The 18013-nt window shown below is 38.6% G+C and overlaps 1 protein-coding gene across 5 annotated transcripts in view; it reads right to left on the bottom strand.

The window, feature by feature from the left end:
- Window positions 1-6525, bottom strand: part of nek7 (NIMA-related kinase 7) — a 50118-nt gene extending 43593 nt beyond the window's left edge. For 2 of the 5 annotated variants that reach the window (XM_012961345.3, XM_012961344.3), the window contains exons 1-2: window positions 6417-6525; window positions 2238-2352 (exon numbers count right to left, since the gene is read on the bottom strand). The gene's annotated coding sequence lies outside the window, so the exon portion shown is untranslated. 5 annotated transcript variants of the gene reach the window in all.
- Window positions 6526-18013: the final 11488 nt, after the last annotated feature.

The raw sequence follows: 18013 nt of genomic DNA, 5'->3' as shown, positions 1-18013 counted from the left end.
GCTGTTTTTTTACACAGTAGCTGCTCTCTACACATGTGACTGGTCCGCATAAGTACATTATGGCACCAACCCCTCTATATGTACGGGGTGTATATGATTGGGTTGGCACAATGATATGATCACACCGGGTACTCGTTTGTGGGCGTACCCACCTGGAAATGGATAGAGGAGTGGCGTCTCTGTTCCTAAGACCATCGAAAATATGTGTTTTCCAATGGTCTTAGGCGACCCTTGTGAAAGGGGTCCCAAACCACAGGTTGAGAACTGATGAACTAGAAATAGTGTCTGCTAATCTAGCACTTTAATATGCAAGTTTCTGAAGCAATATGGAGTTAAAGGGAAACTATGCCCCCCAGAATGAATATGTTATGTATATGTTAAGTGACCTATTAAAGAATCTTGCCAAACTGGAACATATATATATATATCAGTAAATATTGGCATTTTACATCCTTTCCCTTGATCCACCATTTAGTGATGGGCTGTGTGCTCCTTCAGAGATCACATGACCAGAAATAATGCAATAATGTTTGTGTGCACTGTGAATCCTATGATCCCAGGAGACGGCCCTTAATTCTTAAAGTGGCAATTTCCTATTTAGGAGTACCCAATGGCACATACTACTAAAGAAGTATATTTTTATGCAAATGGTTTATTTAAATGAAGCAGGGTTTTACATATGAGCTTGTTTATGCAATATATGTTTATAGAGATCTACATTGTTTGGGGGTATAGTTTCCCTTTAACTATAAACAAGGATTTCCAAAGCTAAATTGCCAGTTCCTGTAACCAACTGTCTGCATGGATTACACAAACTATTTAACATGTCAGAGGGAACAGTCTTAAAACTTCTCACAATATAAGCCAAACTGAATCAGAAGTGTTTGAAAGGTGCCCAATGAAGGAATTGGCAGATATACTGTAAAAAGTCCAATGGTTGTATATTGGCCAATGAAGGAGACCATTTTACACCCTATGCACTCTTTACTTGTGACATTTCCATTTTTCAACCATATATTGTTAGCTATTCTCTATTTATCCACCTCCTGTATTGAAGGAATGAAGAAGAATTCCAAACTGAAATTTGTTGCAAAAAAAAAAAATACAAAAAACCTTAAAGCAAGAAACACTGAGTAAAGTACAAAGTCCTTTCCAGATACAACTACTATAGAAGCACAGATACAGTTGGCATGTAACATCCAAGTATTTATTAATTCATGTCTGCAACAAAGGCTGAAGTATTATGCCTGTTTTGTGTGTTCAATGTACACTGAAATTTGCCCTTCTACACATATATAACGCAGAAAGTGTGAACTGAATGAACAATGTTTCTAGAATGCGGTTGCTTTCATAATATTTGCCCTAGATTGTGAATGCCTCTCAGTTCAGTGTGGCTGTGCAGATAAAGAGCTAAGTTTCACTTCGTTTTTGTACTTCTACTGGTTATGCAAGGTAGTATTATAACAGGTGTGGTGGAAAAGGGGGGGCATATGCCCAAGGTAAATATACATTCAAATAATTTCTACTCCGCTACTAATTTATCCATGGGAAGTTAAAAACCCATCTGAACAAGGTCTACTTTACAAAATCAATAACTCTTAAACATAAAATATTTATTACTGCCCAATACACTACCATTAAAACAAATTATATATATATACAAAAGCAAGAGTGGAGCACACCCTACAAAGGCTCAAATGCCTTGGGTCCTGGCAAAATGAGGAAATATAAGGACAGAGAGCCGCACGCAAAAGGACTTAGTGATTAGTGAAAAAATTTATTTGAAAAAAATCCAACGTTTCGAGTACTGACTGTACTCTTCTTCAGGGACAAACCAAAAAACCTACACACCCATGTCTATAACACACTTAGGGGCATATATATTATTGATCAAACCAGTGGCTCGAGGAGGTTTCTCAGTAGTTCGATCTATTTTAGAATTTGGTAAAAATTTCCAGAACGTCGAGTGTTTTTATTGACTTGACACATTTATCAATATCTGTGTCAGTCAAATTGTGTTTGACTGTTTTGGACTGTTTTTGAACAACATGCTGCAATATGGAGTAGTATCTCTGCTCAGCACCTGTTAGATACAAACTGCGCGCAGGCAGAATGGATTCGGACATTTATTTTGCTACAGACATACTTGCTCTTAAATGTGTAGTGAATATTATTTTTGACTGTATATATATATGTCAGTCAAAAGATGTAAGATTGAATTTCAAAAGCATACTTACAAGACTGCTTCTTAGGCGTAGACTTCTATTTAAGCTATGGTTAAATATAATGCAGACTGTTTTTGGTTTCATTTAGCATGTATCAGCCTTAATCACCGCAAAGGTCATTCCACTGCTAAAGGGGAAAAGATGCAGCCATTAATATAGATTTTGGAAATAAGAAAACAATAATTCTAAATAATTTCTAATCCTTTTATACCTTAGAGAAATAACTTTACTTGAAAGATGGATGCAATGCTCTGTGAGGCTATAATTTTATAGTTATTGTTACATTTTATTACTTCTATACAGACCCTCTTCTATTCCAGTCTATTATTGCAGAACTCTGGTTGCTAAGGTTATGTGGACCCTAGCAACCAGATACCTAATTCCAAACTGAAGAGTTGCTGAACAAAAACTAAAATAAAATAATAAAAAACAATTGCAAATTGTTTTAGAATATCATTCTCTACATCATATGTTAACTTAAAGGTGAACAACACCTTTAATGGAAAACTATACCCTCAGAATGAATACATAACCAACATAGTTTATATTATGTTAAGTGACCGATTAAAGAATCTCGCCAAATTGGAATATATATATCAGTAAATATTGCCTTTCTACATCCTTTCCCTTGATCCACCATTTAGTGAGGGGCTGTGTGCTCCCTCCGAGAACGCATTACCAGAAATAATGCAGCTCTAACTGTAACAGGAAGAAGTGTGGAAGCAAAAGGCAGAACTCTGTCCGTTAATTGGCTGATGGGGCCTAGCATGTATGGGTGCCTTGGCTTGTTTATGTGCACTGCAAATCCTATGATCCCAGGAGGTGGCCCTTAATTCTTAAAATGGCAATTTCCTATTTAGGAGTACCCAATAGCCCAAAAAAAAGTAAAAAAGTATATTTTTATAAAAATGGTTTATTTTGGGGTATAGTTCTCCTTTAAGGTTATTAAAAATGGCAGACAAGAATGTATCATCAGCCACTGAGCATAAGAAATTGTTTAAAAGTACTTAGATACAATGGTTTTATCCACTGAAGTAGAATTAAAGAGAGTTTCTGTTCCCATGTGGATTATATTTTATCCGGCCTGCTAGTGGCCTGTTTGCCTAACCAGAGATTACTTTGTGTAGTGGGTTAAAAAAGTTTAATCCCAGTGAGTTCAAAAATTACTTTCCCTGTGTGCCAGAGCCCTAAAGGGGATAGTGGGTTGTAAAGTTTCTAAAGAAGCAGAGCAAATTTAAAAGTAGCCATTATAACATAAATAAAGAGTAAGTAGACCTTTTTTTTAAATCTCTAATATGACTCTTTACAGCCCCCAGAATAACATACCTTTCTCTCTGCACTCAGTCTCATGCAGATTCTGTACCACAAGCAGCTGGACTGCAGCCCACTCTGCTACTTCCTAGTCTAGTGTGAAGCTCCACCCCATTTTCTTTGCAGAGTTCTCCTTCTCTCTCTGATTGTGAAGATGGTCGAAGAGGTGTCAGAGAGAAAAGAAAAGTTCAGCAAATGGGGGGGGGGGGGGGGGGGTAGGGTGTGGAGCTTCACACTAGACTCTCAGTGGTTTTATGAAATTCTGATGATTTTCATCCTAATGTTTTTATTGTTACTGATTATTGCATTTTCCTTACAGGGACAACTGGAATATTACAAATAGGACTTGGATGGACATTATGTTTTTCTTTGCTGCAGCATTTACTTTGAGCACTATATAATGGTCACAAAAGTATTTCTATGTAATATGCTTCACTCTAACAGATGGTGTCGTTAGTCAATCAATATGCTAACTGTACATTGTCTTAATTAGAAGGCAGGAATTCCCCAATATGTACCTGTCTCCTGTCACATATTTGTGAGGGCACTTGAGAAAGGGGGAGAATCCCCCGAAAGGTCACGTGGCGATTTCAATAAAATGTAATATTCACAATCACACTGATGGATATGAGTGCCATTGATTTTGTATCACGTATATTATGTAATTCCGGGGGCTGTATAGAGTCTTTTTTAATGGCTTTTATGATAAAAGGTTAATTTCCTTGATAACTAGCAAAAAGCAACTCTTTCTTTGAACAGGAAAGAAGGGTAAAGTAGGCAGGAAGATAATGAAAAGGAGAAGGATGAGATGACAATGATATAGGAAAAGAGGAGTGCAAACACATTGAGGGCGGAGAGAGAGAGAAGGGAAAGACTGGCGCGTAGGCCAAGAGGCCACCTATACAGTGGAAGAGAGTGATGGCAAGGAGGGTGCTAAAACAAGGAAAGGTACAGATAATGATAATTTTTCATGAAGGGGTTGGTTTTGCCCCATTTCTCTTAAAGGACAAGGAAAGGCTAAGTCACTTGGGGGTGCCAAAAAGTTAGGCACCCCCAAGTGACTTAAATCGCTTACCTTGTACCCCGGGCTGGTGCCCCTGTTAGAAGAAAATAGCACCAGCCCGGGGTACCTGCGAGTGAGCGATTCCTCCTTCCGGCTTTGTTTTGCAAGGACTACACGACAGGCGCATGCGCAGTAGAGTGAAAAGCCGACTTCTCTGTTAAAGTTCCACTATTCACTCTGCTGCGTATGCGCTCTACAGGAGACAGAAGGAGGAAGCGCTACAGGTACCCCGGGCTGGTGCTGTTCTCTCCTAACAGGGGCACCAGCCCAGGGTATAAGGTAGGTGATTAAAGTCACTTGGGGGTGCCTAACATTTTGGCACCCTCAAGTGACTTTTCCTTTCCTTCTCCTTTAAGGTGACCATTCACTGATCTGAGCTGCACAGTATCCAAGTGATAAATGCCTACTGTCTGTAGGAAAGCTTACAAATTTTGCTTGAATAGCTGTGAGAAAATACCGAAAAAATTTTTTATTTCAAATACTGAAAGTCACAATTTGCAGGGCTTTTTGTACCATGTAAAATAATTGAAGCAACTTAGACCACATTTACAATGCCCCACGCAGTTTCCCCACTGAGTGGGCATTGTGCAAACAGCCACAGGCCTGTGTGCTCTGTTTCAGAGTGCAGAGAACAGCAGACTGTGCTTTGAATCAAGCACTGCTCATCGCCAAATACCAGATTTCTTTTTTTGAAGGAGGCAAAAGTGCTTTATGAATGATCACTAAGGGACATGCTCTTGCGCCCCTGGGTTCATGAATGACTCCTCATATGTCCCCCCAGGGATCATGAATAACCCTGAAATGAAGCAGAGGCCTGCGACTATTTGCCTGATGATTTACATGGTGGGCAAAGTGCAAAAAGGTAACAATTGGGGCTTTATTTTATTTTTTAGCACACTCCAATCAATGGGGCAATGCAAATGAGGCCTAATATGTTTTAAAAATGCACAGCAAGAATTATATTTTTCTATATTTGGCCAACAAATACAAATTGAAGAAATACCAGGGTACATTATCACTGGCAGCTACCCTACTGTTATACAACAGAATTGGAACAGTGCAGGTTTAAGGGACTTTAGGCCAGTTTGTATTTTTTTACATCCATATATATATATTTATTTTAATATAAATACCCTGCACATAAATCCCAGAGCAGCTTACACACCCACACAATGATTTGTATTAGCTTGTAAATGTATATGTGTTACAGTTCAGCTGATCAAAATAAAAGTGGTAAACAAAAGGAAAGTAACATATTATTATTATTATTATTAACTTTATGTTAAATTAAGAGCTGACAGAAGCCTCTCTCTCTACTTTGTAATCAAATGGCTGAAGTGACCCAACGCATCGCTCAAACAGTTTTAACCTGTCACGTCCCGCACTATAATACGCCGACCCCAGCACCACTGGCCCCCGGCAATTATGGGCCCTACTTGCCCGAACGGAAATATCCCACTGCTTGTCCGTGTATATATATATATCCGCACTATCATTTCCCCTCTGTTAGGGTCCACGGTAACATCAACAGGAATCAGCATAAACAACACTTTTAAAGCAACAACTAGAAGAATTGTGTGTCAAGACTAACAGCATGTCTATGTTGCAGTCTGTCACTGTTGCCATGGACACCTCTCTCTGCCATTCCATGTTAGCGCTGATAACTACGCTGGCAGGCGAATATATGTGCGCATTCCATGAAAACGTGGCTCTTTTATCACAGCACGCAGCCACTATCTGTACTGCCCAACAGTCCCGCTTTTCGTGGCATAATCCCGCTTTTCTTAACTTTGCCCAAGTCCCATGTCACTACTTACACGTCCCGCAACGCTGTTAATCACAAGCTCCTTGGCTCCTGTTTTACAGGAAATCCCGAAGCCACAAGTGTCATCACGCGAGACTGTGACGTCACCACTACCCGTAACGCAGTGACGCGGCACGTTTGCCGGAGAGACGGAAAGGGGATGCGCACTTAAATGTCACGCTGCTAGTTTCTATGAAGTTGTAGTAGTACCGCTCAGAGTGTTTTATTCACACCGCAGCTACTTATTTTGTCAGGGAACAAAAAAAGATTATGTGTATGTGGCTCCTGCCATTATATTTTGGTCTGTATTTTGAGCCCCGACTTGTGCCAGGGAGCAAAAAAGAAACTGCCTGCCACCATCAGAGCTTCTTGTTCTACACCCTCTTCCAAATTATTATGCAAATTCTATTTGTGTCACAAATATGAGATTTTTTGGTTTTCAATTAAACACATGGATGGCATTGTGTTTGGGTCACTGAAATCAATTTTAGACACCTGTGCTAATTAGTTTACTAGGTGTGCCCATTAAAAGGTTACATTTCTTAAAAGGGAAGGAAAGGCTAAGTCACTTGGGGGTGCCTAACATTTTAGCACCCCCAAGTGACTTAGCTTTTCCTTCTCCTTTAAGAAGGACGTTCCACATTATTAAGCAGACCACAGTTAGCAACCAATATGGGGAAGACAAAGGATCTCTCTGCTGCCGAAAAGAGGCATATAGTAAAATGCCTTGGACGAGGGATGAAAACATCAGATATTTCACGAAAACTTAAGCGTGATCATCGCACTATTAAGAGATTTGTGGCTGATTCAGAGCACAGACGTGTTCGTGCAGATAAAGGCACATTAAGGAAGATTTCTGCCAGATCCATGCATCAGATCAAGAGAGCAGCTGCTAAAATGCAATTGCATAGCAGCAAACAGATATTTGAAGCTGCTGGTGCCTCTGGAGTCCCACGGACATCAAGGTGTAGAGTCCTCCAGAGTCTTGCAACTGTGCATAAACCTTCTATTTGGCCACCACTAACCAATGCCCACAAGCTGGAACGGCTGCATTGGGCAGAGAAATACATGAAGACTGTTCACTAATAAGTGCCGTGCAACCCTGGATGGTCCAGATGGATGGAGTAGTGGATGGTTGATGGAAGGCCACTGTCTTCCAACAAGGCTGCAACGTCAGCAAGAAGGTGGTGGAGTCATATTTTGGGCCTAAATCATGGGAAGAGAGCTGGTCGGCCCTTTTAGGGTCCCCGAAGGGGAAGGTGTTAAGATGACCTCTGCAAAGTATGTGGAGTTTTTGACTGACCACTTTCTTCCCTGTTGTAGAAGGAATAACTATGCTTTCCGTAATAAAATCATCTTTGTGCCTGGCAATGCACCATGTCATGCTGCAAAGAATACCTCTGCATCAATGGCTGCTATGGGGATAAAAGGAGAGAAAGTCATGGTGTGGACCCCATCCTCCCCTGACCTCAATCCTATTGAGAACGTTTGGAGCATCCTCAAGAAAAAGATCTATGAGGGTGGGAGGCAGTTTACATCAAAACAGCAGCTCTGGGAGGCTATTCTGGCCTTTTCCAAACAAATTCAAGCAGAAACTGTTCAAAAACTCACAAGTTCAATGGATGCAAGACTTGTGAAGCTGCTATCAAATAAGGGGTCCTATGTTAAAATGTAACGTGACCTGTTAAAATGGTGTTAAAAGTTTGATTGAAATAGCTTTTGATTTTAGTATATATGCACAAACACAATAAATGACAATTTTCAGTTCTTACAACCTATAAAGTGTTTTGAAACTTACTGTGTGTAATAATTTTGAACAGTGCATTGTAAGTTTTTGTGGGGGCTGGGTGGCCAGGTAATGTTGTTCACCTTTACAATAACTTTTAGTATGGCATAAATATAATTTGCAATTGGTTTTCATTTTTCATTATTTGTGGTTTTTTTAATTTATTTATCCTTTTGTTCAGCAGTTCTCCAGTTTGAAAATTTAGCACCTATTTGGTTGCTAGGATCAAAATTACCCTAGCAGCCAAGCAGTAGTTTGAATGGAAGAGGGCATGAAGAGAAAGATAACAATAACACATAACAATAAAACATAACAATAACGTAGCCTAACTAAGCAATAGTTTTTTTGCTATTGGGGTCCGTGACCCCCCCATTTGAAAGATGGAAAGTGTAAGAAAAAGAATGCAAATAATTGCAAATTCCAAAATTATACAGAATTGAAAATGAAAACTTACTGAAACATTGCTGTGAATTTGCCATTTTACAGTATACTAAAAGTTAACTTAAAGGTAAACAACCCCTGTAAGTAGTCTTGGGTAGAATGGCTTCTTTGGGCAGAGGGGGAGAGTTGGCCCTGTGTTTAGTTGTCACTGGGTGTGCATTAATGTGCTTTTTAAACTCTGGCCTTGGTGTAACATATCTTCCACAGGAGAATGATAGCAACAAGATTTCTGTAAAGAAAAATATTTAGTGAAATTGTTGACCAAGGGCTTAACAGCAACAAATTTATAGGCATCACTTCCTCTATCAATTGCTAGAATTGCATACTTCCTGATTGTCCCGCATTTGCTAGGACATTGGCTGATCTTTGGACCCAGCATAGCCAGTAAACAGCTCCTGGCTTGTCGCAGTCATGAGATGAAGCATAGCTGCTTGGAGAGAAGGGGGAGTGTGAATTGCAGTAGAATGCTTGAGAGGCCACTGCTGTCTGTCAGGAAATGTTTGGAGAACACAGCTGTGTGTATGCTGTGCCACTGATATAAAAAGGGGTATGTTTTTGTTAACTAGGCATGTTACTTTCAAGGTGTGGCTAAAAGCTCTTGCTAAACTTTTTACTGCCACACTATGCACGGAAGTTAATTATGCCCCTCTTTCAGTTTTTTACTTTTTGGAGGTATGTTCTAAAGCTTTGAGCTTTTATAAAAGAGGCATTAACTCTGTAGGTGAAGGTCTTACCATAATTCAGAACTTCCAAGATAACAAGTTTCTGCATAAGAGATCCCATACCTGTATTATATAGAGGGAAAACTATAAAAGTAATATGATTTTTTTGAACCAATAGCAGTGTTAGTACTGTGTCAGATCCCATTAAGTCACTGCTTTAACCCAGTAGAAAATTTTCATTAGCTCAAATAGCTTATAGTAAGAGGAAGAGTAAACTGTAAATTAAATATGAAGCTACTTTCTGTCACAAAGCTGCCAAAAGCTAAAATTAAGTCAGTGCAAATGAGTTGATGCCTAGTCTGGAATGAGACTTATTGGGGCAGATTTATCAAAATGTGAGTTTAGAATTTAATACATAAAAACTCACCATGTTCGATTTTTAGAAGCGTAAACAATCTCATAAGAATGAATAGAGCGTGGGTGAGTTTTTATGTATTAAGCTCTAAACTCATTTTGATAAATCTGCCCCATAAAATAACTAATAATAAACCTTTAATATAATGTTGACATTGATATCCTATGGCAACATACAGTCTTCTTACTATACTTTGTTGAATTATTACTTTCCTATACTGAAAGTATAGTGTTTCTAGTTTCAGTGACCCCAAGTTAAGAGAAGCAGAGTCTACATTTTTATTATCATTTATTACTAAGGCTAATTGCATACCAGGTGCCACAGTGTTCCCAGGCTGAACTACAGTGTGTAAAAATTCTTCCTTGTGTTCCATAGACCCAATATTTACATACAGGCAAACGTTGCACCTTTTATAATGTAACCCTTTTTATCTTACAAAGTGATTTACTCACTGCATAAAGTATCTGTTTGTACACCTGCACTGCAAACCAAATCCTGCCTCATTGGATCTCATTGTATAGCCTAAGGACCAAATGATCAGATCAGCCTGATTTGGCAATGCCTTCCTGTTCAGTATGTGATGAAGTTCCCATAAGATATGTAAAAAAGAGGTACCCTTATCAGATGATTTGCTCTTCCCATGCATGTCTAGCTTTGGATGTGCTCTTGAGCGTGGCTACAGAAGTTATATAAGGTCACACTGTCAATGAGTGAAAGTTATCATTTGATTCACCATTTGATAAATGTGCATCTAAAAATCCTATAGCAATGAGGATTGTACGCATAGGATTGGGGGAGAATACTCTCTTTTCTTCAATAGAAATTCAATTGTGGGTTCCTGTATGAACTAGGATCTAATTCTGACCTCCCAGACAGATACAGAGAATGTTTAGTCTGCATGTAGATGTCAAAAGTGCAGATTGTAGACGTGTAGGAGACTGGTGCGTATCAACTTTCAGCATCCAACCACTTGGATAAAGCAAATAAGGATTATACACATCAGAATAGCTATAAATACATTTAGATTCTAAGCTCCTTGCCAAGTCACATATTTAAAGGGCTCATTCAGTAACGTCATTATCTAGACTGGAATGGTTAACATAAATTATATAAACAAACTATTCTTGGGACTTGCTTATTTCCATCCTGTTATAATGCATTCTCTTTAAAGATGCATGTTTACCCAGTAAATTGCAGAGTAACAGCACCCATTTTTTTAATTTAGACATTTTTGCAAAGCATTTTAATGCAAATTATTGTTCTGACATAATAATTGCAGTGTTCTGTGAGATCCAAATTACGGAAAGACCCCTTATCCGGAATACCCTTGGTCCCGAGCATTCTGGATAACGGGTCCCATACCTGTAAGTCATTTACCCTTGTAGAAAATATAGCCACAGTTATATTGAAAATAGACATAAGGACCACTGGTAAGAAAATGTCTTGCTTCACTATTACAGTAACACTTTAATATTTATATACCCTGATTTTAAGTTTTCTTGAATTATTTTGTGGTCCCTTTAATTTGTAATGCATATAAATGGGTAGGATGAACATATTGCACTTACCCATAACCCGAAATAACTCAGCACATGTTCAAAACTGGTATTTTGTTTGGTCTTTGTATGTGTGCTCAGTTATGTAGGTATGCCCCATAATGTTTGCATTTTGTCTGCTGTGGATTTGACTTCATAAATATGAATATATGTGCATGAATCTTTGATTAGGTATGAGGCTGTATACTTCCTGTATATAGATTCCTATGTGTATATGTCTGTAGTTGTTCACATATGTCCCTATATGGGTTGTGTATGTAGGGACAAGATGTAACTTGAGCCCTGGAAGTAATATCTACCTATATCTAGGTCTTCCATAATTTATTAAACCAGGACAACAAAGCATATTTCACTAGACCCAAGTTGCAAGTAGAGTGTATAAGTAAGTACAACACGTAACAACAACGTTAACAGCAATTTATGCACACAATTTGGCACTTTAGTTTGTAAAAGATTCCTTTCAGTCTGTCTTGGGGTAAGTCATGCATTTGTCTATATTTATCTGTACAAATATGTATCTAAATGTATGTTCATTTTAATATCTATTTTGTGTTTGTTTGAATGCATAGGTGATTTTGTAGGTTTATATCTGCGTGTGTTAAGTACCATTTTAATGGCAAGAATATAGTATCTGTACATCGTAAGATATATTTCCCTTTATTAATAAATATTTGAAATGAGTACTCATGAGTTCGTGAATCATGCCTCACATTGGTCAGATCACCAACCCAGGATTATCTAATATGTGATGCCTATGTTTTGCCATGTCAGTTTACATTTATCCTGATAGAAATGTAAATTTAAATATTTTGGCACCCATACTGAAGTAAATTAAGCACGGACAACAAAACGTCCCATCTGCCAGTAGTTGCAAACCACTAATGGGTTAATGGGGACTCTTTTTGGGGACAGTACAGGTATTTGCTTTTGCAATATACACCTTAAAAATACAATCAAATATTTGTGTCAAAGTTACCCTCCCATTTAGATTGTAAGCTCCTTGGGGCAGAGACCACCATTCTCTTCACTCTTGTCACTTAGCTCTGTGGAATCTTTAAATCATATGTACTTTATATTTATTTGTATTTATTATTGTACTCTGTATTTATTTATCGTATTGTATCTATGTAATGACCCCCTGTTTGTTTATTAATTTATTGTTCTGCTGTACAACACGGCGTACATAAGTAGTACTATATAAATAAAAATTTAGATAGAGTTCTCAGCACTTTGCACTGTAGGATGGCAGCCAGTCAGAAGCCAGGCAGACCTGACAGGTAACTCTTGCTTATATTTCCTTGTGTAAAGGCAGAGTTGTGACTTGCTACCCAGATTCTACTGTGCTTCTTAGGGCTCTGGCAAACGGGGGAGATTAGTCGCCCGCGATTTAACTCCCTGTTCGCGGGCGACTAATCTCCCCGAGTTGCCTACCCCTGCCATCCCACCGGCGAACATGTAAGTCGCCGGCGGGATGGCAGACGCGGCGGCGCGATTTCGCGCAAATCGCCCCGCCGCGTCTGCCATCCCGCCGGCGACTTACATGTTCGCCGGTGGGATGGCAGGGGTAGGCAACTCGGGGAGATTAGTCGCCCGCGAACAGGGAGTTAAATCGCGGGCGACTAAACTCCCCCGTGTGCCAGAGCCCTTAGGGAGGGATATTGGAATCCTAGACATACAGTGAGTTCCAATAAAGTTGTGATTATAAAGGAAAGATTGAAATTACTGGGGGGGGGGGGGTCTAAAATGTGTTACCCACCCCCCCAGTAATTTATGATTATATTTACTTACCTGAGAAAGTGGAAACAAAACTGCAATAATATCCAGTCTCAAAATACTCCATCTAAAACCTGTCAAGATATAGAAGTCAATGGCAGATGTCCTTTCCCTTCCCTGGAAGATCTTTCTTTGTTTTGATTTTTTTTGGAGGTTTTAGATTTTTGACACTGGTTTTTTAAATGGTGTGCGATAAGTCAAAAAAGTCATGGTTTTCGTAACTTTTTCCAATACTTTTTCACTCAAATTCTTTTTAAGTTCAGTATTTTTTTTTTTTATAAATGTCTGACATTCGTGCAAATGAGTTTATTTGAAGTTGTAAAAAAATAAAAGGGAAAATAAAATGAGTTTTTAGTAAATCTGCCTTTAAAAATGCTTTATGTCCTGTTTAAGTGTCTTCAGAGTACAAAAGTTCCATGATACAAGTCAGCAAGGGGATAGGTCCACTTCTGATTACTGATTTTTTTCCACAAACCAGTGTTTCAGTAGATGAAGCTAGCTTAAACATTTAGCCTCTTTCATGGTTTTTTATATTATTACTGTATTCTATTGTAAAACCATTTTTTACTTTGTAATTTTGTTCCTCTTTCCCCCCCACAGACATCTCTAATATAAGGACACTGTAGAGCTTGTTGCCAATCATTTCCTTATATGTTCTAGTGATGCACCAAATTCACTTTTTGGGATTTACCTGAATCCCAAATCGTTCGCAAAGGATTTGGCTTAATCCCAAACTAAATTGGAACCATAATTTGTATAGCAAATGACAAATATTGCAAAGCAATATTTATGTGATTTCCTTGATTGCGTGAAGTAAAGTCACATGTTTTTAAAGGTTTGGATTGAGTTCAACCAGGCACTAGAATTAATCTGAATCCTGATGAAAAAGGCTTGGATTTGGCCGAATCTAAAATAGGATTCAGTGCATCCCTAATGTGTTCCTAAAAGTTATGGATTCCGGTATACACTTACCACTGAAATACATATATGTATACTGTAGTGTGAAAATCCTGATCTGAACAAAACAATTTGCTTTTCATTTTCCATCATCTTAGCCTGTTGAAAAGAAATACTGACAAAAAGATTATGAGAAAAATAGCGGGCAGATGTATGATACAAAAAGATAAATCTCTGCGTGAGAGGGAAATTTCAAAGATTTGATTCTGGCTGTGACAGTGTTTCAATGTCTTTCCTGCACGGCTCTTCTCGCACTGCTGATCACATCATAGAGGTTACATGCCCGTTCCATATTATGAGCATTTCAGTGCTTCACTCCCTCTTACTCCTGCCAGATGCTCAGCAGAGCAAATCAGGTATCAGGTCCCAAGCACGTCCTGTGTGTTTATTGCTGTGAATGTGTTCTGATGATGAGCCCTGAGAGCAGCTTGCACATCAGTACTGACACGAGCAACTGCTAGATGGAGTTTCTAGTCCTTGTCTTTAACCCATGCTACATGCATCATACATCGGCCACTGCTACACCACCCAAAGGGATTCAAGAGGAGGGTTTAGAAAAAAAAAAAATCAGTAAATATGGCAGGATGCTCGGTAGACCAGTGATTGAAACTACACAAAGTGTACATCAAAGTGCATAGCAGAAAAAGCCATCTTTTTTTTTTAATTGTGTATACAGCATAATCATATAACTACAGTATAAATACAAACTAATCCTTTCATTGTATGAGGTATTAGGTTTTGTTTACTAAAAGAGGCAAAAAAAAGTGCAAAAAATAACGCAGCTTGGGTATAGATGTATTTTTACCCACCCTGAATTGTGTTTTTCCAGTGTAAATATTGGTAGGACCAATGTGTATATAGGGTTCTGTATGTTAAAAGTGTGTGTTAAAGTGAAAATGTTTATTTGCCAACTGACATTTCCATAATTTGATATCTTTCCTTGAAAGCTGGCATTATTATATACATCAATAAGTCATTAAAAGGTATCGCGTTACCAAAAAATAATGTATTTTCTTCAATAAAACAGCTATGAACGGATGGGTGCTGCTCTATTCACAATGTTAAGCACCAAGATTTCTTTTATTAATTAAATTATAGCTCACCAAATCAACACTTTGGTCTGGTAATTTATCAAAATTTGTATTTGTGCAATTTTCGTATTTTTTTGTAATTTGACTTTTAAAAAAATGCAAATGTTACATTATTTATTTAAAACAATCCAATTTAAAAAAAACTTCAAAGAAGAAAACTTGTATACCTCAAATTCATGTTTTACTTTTTTTTTAAAAGTTAACAAGCTCAAAAAGTTTGAAAAAAAAAGTTGATAAGTAACCCACACCTTACACTCAGCTCAAAGCATTAGCCAATAGAATATCAATATCTAGTTCACCCATTTAGATGTCTGGCCCTGCCACAACTGCCCTGAGCCTCCCTTCTTGAAGTTCACCACAAACTGAGGTGCATTTAGGATCAAAGACTCCGTATCACATAGTGTAAAACTTCACAACTTACAACCTGTGTTTGGTGGTATTTTTATGAAAGTTGTATGTAGAATGCAGTCTTACATCTCCTGATACAGCGTCTATCCAGTGTGCACCTCTGATTTTGTGGTTATGACTACAACCTTAGGCACATTAATGGCTATTAGGGGCACACTCATACTAGGTGGAAAAAAAAATAAATTAGGCATAACTGCTTAGTGCATTAAGTGTTCACACATTTTTTTTGCACTATACAATTGTAACTGTTGTAGGTCATGTATACTGTATGATGCAGCGTTGGTCCAAAATGTACCTTGATGAATGCATAATGAAACTCCCTTATAAACCAGCTTTAAAGGTCAGTTTAAGTAATATGTCTGCACTCTACAGGCTATGTAATGATGCTTGTTTGTGTTCGAAGAAGATTGGTAGTTGTTACCTGCAGCATTTTCAACATTTTTTTCTAATCTGATTGTCACACAGTTGTCTGCCATATCTTTTATGTACCGTATATACTCGAGTATAAGCCGATCCGAATATAAGCCGAGGTACCTAATTTTACCTAAGAAAACTGGAAAAACTTATTGACTCGAGTATAAGCCTAGAGTGGGAAATGCAGCCGCTACTGCTAAGTTTCAATAATCAAAATAAATTCCAATAAAATGACATTAATTGAGACATCAATTTGGTATATATTATTAAATATTTATTTCAAAGAAAAACAGTAAACTAGCTCTGTAAGTGCAGAAGAGGGTCAACAAAAACAATATGGTAAAAATATCATATCAAATGGAGCTCCGATGAGGTTGGCAAGCTTTATACATTTAACTGGTGACTACACACTACAGTGGTTTTCTATGTTTTTGATTTTATTCACTTTGGTGCTTCTTGTACAAATAAGCTCCATATTGTGGTTTTATTAATGCCCCAATACATATTGATTATTGAAACGGCTAGGCAAGCTGCACCATGTCTTTCAGAGCCTGCTTCAGCACATTGGCATCCCCTATCCTGCCCCCTACCAATACCCTAATGCAACAGGGTCTGGGGTGTAAATGATACTTCATTCCCCCCCCAGACTTCTATCATGCCTGCTACATGCCTCTTCAATTAAAGTGTATGGTGCAGTTCATACCCAAGCCATGGTGAGCATACTTGTCTCCACTCCAGCTGCTGATGTCTCTGGGAGCGCGGCAGGGCAGAAGCGCACAGGAAGGGGAGCGCGTGACGTCACATCCGCCTGACGCGCAGAAGAGCGAAGCCTGGCGGCGGGTCTGGCAGCAGGTTTGGCGGCGGGTCTGGCAGGGGGTCTGGCGGCGGGTCTGGCAGCAGGTCTGGCGGCGGGTCTGGCGGCGGGTCTGGCAGCGGGTCTGGCGGCGGGTCTGGCAGCAGGTCTGGCGGTGGCAGCTCTGGGGGCTCTGGCGGGTCTGGCACTGGCGGGTCTGGCACTGGCAGGGGATCTCTACTTTGGCTCGAGTATAAGCTGAGTTTGAATTTTTCAGCCCTTTTTTGGGGCTGAAAAACTCGGCTTATACTCGAGTATATACGGTATATATAAATACACAGGGAGTAAGTGCCATGTGTATGAGACACGGTAGGAATCCATTTATTTTTAGATCAACGTTTTTCTAATGAAGCAATTTGTATTTTTAAGCTCTGTTAAAGGTACTTTCATTATTACAGATAACTCGGTCTCCACAAGAAGTTATTAAAGAGCATATTTTTATTGAGGGGTAACAATAGTTACCATTTGTTAAACATACTGAGCCTTTCATATTTACTATGCTCTACCATTAACTTTCATTTCATTAATTAAAACTCTGTGCTTATTAATGTTCTGATCAAGGATTCATTAGAGGCATTAAAATTAAGTATTGTCATTGAGCTTTAACACCCATTTGAATACAATCATGTTCTGCTACTCAATACATTTGAACACATTCTGACAGATTGGCACATTATTGCTTTGATAAATATGTAAATTCCATAGCACTGTTAGATCTGTTATGCAGAATCTGGGACCTGGGGTTTTCTAGATAAAGGGTCTTTATGTAATTTGGATCTCCATACTTTAAGTTTAATAAAATTATTTAAACATTAAAGGAGAAGGAAAGGCTAATAAAGAGTTAATATCAAGCTGCAGGCATACCTTCGGTTGTCTCACTAGTGCCCTTAAGTCTCCCCATATTTCTCCCGTTCAGATGATCAGAAGCCAAACAGGAAGAAAAAACACTGAGCTCTGTTAAGAAAGTTCCCATAATGCCTCGCTCCTGCACAGACACCCAGACCAAGTAAACATGCTCAGTTTGTAAGACTATGGGGCCGATTCATTAAAACGCGAGTTCGAATCCCGAATGGTAAAAATTCTTATTGGATACGATAATTTCTGATGATCGCAAATATCACGAATATGCTTATGAATAAACCGTATTACTCACGATAATATCGTATTGGCGATCCGAAAGTCACGAAATTTTCGTATCCGAATGATCGTAAAATGCAGGAAAACCTTTCCAACTTTGATCCTTCTGTGCATGAT

The sequence above is a fragment of the Xenopus tropicalis genome, chromosome 4 (assembly GCF_000004195.4).
Source record: "Xenopus tropicalis strain Nigerian chromosome 4, UCB_Xtro_10.0, whole genome shotgun sequence".
Lineage (NCBI taxonomy): Eukaryota > Metazoa > Chordata > Amphibia > Anura > Pipidae > Xenopus > Xenopus tropicalis.
Note: the sequence above shows the minus strand (reverse complement) of the source record. Positions and strands in the feature narration are given on the sequence as shown.